At 39.0% G+C, this 5,320-nt stretch overlaps 1 non-coding gene across 1 annotated transcript; it reads left to right on the forward strand.

Annotated features, from left to right (window-relative positions):
* Positions 1–2,477: 2,477 nt before the first annotated feature.
* Positions 2,478–2,583, forward strand: LOC121721548. The gene has a single exon (XR_006034867.1). It is a non-coding gene; the product is annotated as a U6 spliceosomal RNA (small nuclear RNA).
* Positions 2,584–5,320: the final 2,737 nt, after the last annotated feature.

The raw sequence follows: 5,320 nt of genomic DNA on the forward strand, positions 1-5,320 counted from the left end.
ATAATGCATTAAGTAAAATAAGTAAATGTAATTTATAACACAATTATCCAAAGTGCTTCACAATAAAAGGAAGAAAGAGTTTAATCGGTGGTTCCAACATCAACTACAGCTGATACAGCTGACAAAAACAGATATACAGAAATAATAAAAATAGGATCTCCATCCAGTTCCTACAGGCTCAATGGCTGTTAAACGCAAGTCGGAACAGACAGGTTTTTAGCAATGATTTAAAAACAGTCACAGAAGATGTTGATTCGAGATCTGTTCCAAAGGCGCGGGGTATGGACCTTTCTCTGAGGGATGTGAACGTGGTATGTCCAGGCGCGCTTGGGATGTCATGATGAGGTGTATAGGTTCAGCATGTTTGGTACATAAACTGGAGCACATCCATTTGATGCTTTAAAAACAGTCAATGCCATTTTATACTGGATTCTATTTTAACAGGAAGCCAGTGCAAAGTCAACAGTACTGGATAATGATGAGGAGAAATGAGAAACATGATAGAGGACTGGCTTCTAATAATAATCTGACAGACCAATGCTGCTCTCTACTGGCTATTTGCTGAACTGCTCTCAGGAAGGCAAGTCATGGCAACATTTCATGTTCTTATTCAATAATTAAAGCAATCAGTGTACTTTTTGACATGTTTGCATATGTAAAAAATCAATATTGGATCTCATAATTGTGTTTTTCATATGTTTAGCACTACTCAGTAAAATGGCTAATGGAGCAACATTCATCGCTATTTATCACACAATGAAACTTTTAATTTAATCTATCTTTTTAAGATTCTGTTACAGAACAGGGTGCAGTGAATGGGCCCTCCACAACTCTGCTTTACTCATATCAAACCGTGTGTACTCTCTACATAAACATACGCATTGAGCATGTGCAAAAACATCACAAGCATACACACACACACACACACACATACACACACACACACACACACACACATACGCACACACATACACGCACGCACACACGCACGCACACACGCACACACACACACACACACACACACCTCAACATCTGGATCAGCACCTATATATCTCTCTCGCTCTCTCTCTCTCTCTCACACACACACACACACACACACACACACACGCACACAGATACAAATTTTCAGGAGATGGGGGTTTTCATTATGAAATGTTATTTTACAACTATAAATAAAATTATGTTGTTTTGGTGAGTAATTTCAATAAATATATGTTTTGGTTACAACTGTTTATATTTTATTGTGAGTCCTCTGTCTTTTGATTAATCTTGGTCAGAGAGAAAGAAAGGGTTTATATTTACTGATTTACTGTAGTCTAGGCTACTACACTGTAATTAATGCTAAAATATTCAGGTGCACACAGATTCAAACTGTTGCTGATCTCTTGATAGACTTGTCTTTAGCTTTGAGGGAACGCTTCCCTTAGTTGTATTACTGTAAACCAGTTGTGTGGTTACAGATGTGTGCAGGCTGGAATCAGCATACTGTAACATGCAGAACCGAGAAAAACGTGGAGGTGATGTTTGAGGACTTACTGAGGCGGCAGTTTGAGTTCAACATGGACTCCTTCCAGTTCAAGCTCGACTCGCTGCTGCAGTTCTACAAACTTGCTCGGAGAACCCCATGACCCAGATGTTGCGCCCATTGTCATCGCTGAGAGTGTCTACGGCAACTTCGGCGCCATCCTGACCTGTGCCACCAGGTGATCTGCACGCGCAATCTGGAGGAGATCCGTGTTGGCGGGCTGCTGAAATACTGCCACCTGCAGTTGCGTGGCTGCGTAAACGCGAGAGCAAGAAGCGCAACTGCAAAGCAGTAGCCTAAACAAAAAAATGTGTCAATGAGGAATAATCTGAGGGTTATCCAAAGAGTTAAAGAGTCCAAAAAGTTATCCAAAGAGTTAAAGACAGCTTTATTTTGCAATTATACAAATAATTTGTTTGCGAGTTTTAAAATTGGTCTTTGACTTGCACAAATTACTGTAAACTCCATACAGCCGTGTATGGCTCTATATACAGTCTATGGCTCTAACGCATCGGCTACGAGACGCCACCTGTCGGATGACGAGTGCAACTCAACTAAAGAGTGAGCTGATCACAGACGCAGCCAACTTAATTTTCAAATATTTACTCTTATAGGTGTGGTCTTGTTCTTTCAGTCTGTAGATGTTCGTGGGGGCTTAAGTGGCTTGTCGGAATCAATAACCATGTCAATAACCGCTAGGGGATAAACATGTCTGTATTACCCATAATGCAACGTACAGTGCGACTCGAGCCTATTTTGTCAGTTTAGATATAAAACCATGTATAATGCGTGTTATAAGTTATATGTTATATTCAAAGACTACATCGATAGAAATATCTCCAATGACGCAATTAAAATGTTTGTGTTGAAGAACACGTCTCAAATGGAACACCGGCAGATAGCTGATCCTCTCTCATCAGGCATAAGTACACAGCGAACACTCAGTGTAGTTGTGCTTGCTACGGCAGCACATGTACTAAAATTGGAACGATACAGAGAAGATTAGCATGCCCCTGCGCAAGGATGACACGCAATATCGTGGAGCGTTACCAATTTTTCGGTATTTATCATAAAAATATTATTTCATTTTCGCCGAAACCCCATTGTTCTCTGTTGTTCTCTGACAAGCCACCAGAGGGTGCACTGAGCACCAGCAGATCTAGGCTACTGTAACAGTGGAACTACTCACACTGTCCTGACAACTCAGGCAGGACGATAACATTCTTTGCCTTTACCCCCAGCACATCTCAGATAATCTCGCATGGCCCAATAACTGCATTGGCTTGGCTCTGCTGCATGCAGAAAGCACAGCAAGTGTTATTTTTTGGGGTGGATGTTGGCGAAAGCTGGTCTGGCTCAGATAGATGCTGGAGTTGTAAAGATTGTAAAAGACAACTACAACTCCCAACCCTTGATGGCATCTATATCACACTCCCTCCGAAAAGCTGTAAACTTGAATTTCCCCTTGGGGATCAATAAAGTATCTATCTATCTATCTAAACATAGCCTATTTAAAGACTCCCTACATTGACTCCATATGAATGGACTCCATACATTGAACATATAGGCGTATGCACACATCACCAGTTTTTTGTTGTTTTTAACACTGAGTACACTTTAAACGTCATTACATATAATTTTACTCACACTATGAATGTGTCGTACTTGTGCAATGACGTATATTGTAGGCCTACAGCAGGCTGACAAGTATACAGAGGGCGCCGTGACCATATCAGAGATTATTATTTTTTGTCATCAGAGGAACAGTTACGTTATAGTTGTGTAGCAAAGCATGAAACATTTCTGTCTTGCAGTATTTAGATGCATTGCAGACATGTTATGAGCTTAATATAAAAAGTACAAACGATTGATTGTTAAATGATTATCATACAGGAATGCAAAAACAAACACATCATGCTTGGTGCAAGGCTCTATGAATTTATGGGAGGACGTCTCTTGGCTTAATATTGGCTTAATATTAGTGAAGAAAGAAAGAACAATGACAACAGGCAAGCTAACGTGATTAGTTCAATAACAATTTATTCCAACGTGGAAATTTGCAGATTGTTTAAGTAACACAACAGTTTTAATTTGGAATTTAGTTCTGAAGAGACAGTTCATACATGCTTATAAAACATGTAGCCTAATAGTAGGCCTATAGGCTAGACGGTTAATTGAAATTAAAACACATTATTAATTTTCAAACACATATCACACATTAATATTTCAAACATATTTGGATACTTATGTACTACTTTTATCTGGCTTAGATACAGTAGTTTCATTAGGTTTCGAAGCTGCATGTGGCGTGTAGGCTGCTTTATGTGTAGGCTACAGATGTGGCTTAATTGCTGAACATATAGGCTAGATGCCTTAAAAAAGAATAGTAAAAATATCAAAGTGTTTGAATTTTATGTGGTTCTCCCATCGTCTTGTTTTGAGGAATGCACAACAACAAATATTTTAATGTAGCCTAGCATAGGGCAAATAAACCATATGTTTATAATGTAATATGTAACCGATAATGGGATGATTTGCAAACTATCTGGCGTAGGCCTACTGATGACTCTGGACTCTATGGGCAGGCAAGAGGTATAGGACGCTGCAGAAATGCTTTACCACACGAATTACGATTGAGTATGCACTCTGACTGCCACACCTGCCTGGCTCTTTGGTGTTGCGGTCAAGCTGCAGATGCGTGCATCCACTCTACTCTTGCACAGATGGAGGCAACTGTGCGCCAGGCCTGCTGGACATTGAGAAGGGGCTGACTTTATACTTTGACTCCACTACATCTCAAAGTGAAAATTCTTACTTGTTACTCCATTAAATTTAGTGAAACCTGTCTTTCCTTTTTACCAAAGCGAGTGCACCTAAGCGCTACCTAAGCACATGACCAATCAGGGCTCAGCGAACGATTTGCTCTGAACGCCTTTTGGTTTTGTTGAGACTTGTTGGACCATTGCGCTCCACGTTGAATTCGTCACAAGCCTGCTGCAGCATTTTGAGGATGCTTTATGGTTTCAAATGTGGGGACTTTTAAATATAGTCCTTTATTTGTATCTTATTTTTTTATTATAATTTAACTCTTCATTTATGTATATTTTCTGTTGATTCTTCCTATGTTTACTTAGCTTAACTATGTGAAGGTATCTGTGTCTTTGTAGGCTACTATCAGATTGTTTCAATAAACTGGAATAAATGAATCAATGAATGAATCATCAATGAAATTATGGAAGAAACGGCTGACACGGACTTGCCTGAACACCCTTGGTCTTATTTGCACAAACTTTTTGCAATAGTGGAAAAGAAGAACGACTCATTTTATTAGTGTCTTCTCTGCCTGCCAAGGCACCATACAATTTTCTCTAAAGTTAAAAATAAATGTAAAATGAAATAATTGATCTCTAATGCGGTTATTTCATAACTGGTCTTACCTAATGGGAATGGATTGCGGTTTTGTGCTTATGATCTTTTTAGACAAATGTCAGACACTATTTAAATATTGGTGTGCCAAGAGTGCCATTAGTATTTTCACCTAAAATCAGTTGATTGAGCAGGAGTTTTGATGTGAAAATGATAAAAGGACATTATAACCATAATCCATCAAGGTATTTTTACTTTTAATACTTAAGCACATTGAAGGCAAATACTTTTAGAATTCTACTCGAGTGGAATACTTCCAACTTTTACTGGAGTAATATTTTACACAAGGTATCTACTTTCACTCAAGTATGCAGATAGTGTACTTCGTCCACCAAGTTTGGTTGCACAAGGCCAAAGAATACAAGAATA

Source organism: Alosa sapidissima, chromosome 10 (genome assembly GCF_018492685.1).
Source record: "Alosa sapidissima isolate fAloSap1 chromosome 10, fAloSap1.pri, whole genome shotgun sequence".
In the NCBI taxonomy this organism is placed as follows: domain Eukaryota; kingdom Metazoa; phylum Chordata; class Actinopteri; order Clupeiformes; family Clupeidae; genus Alosa; species Alosa sapidissima.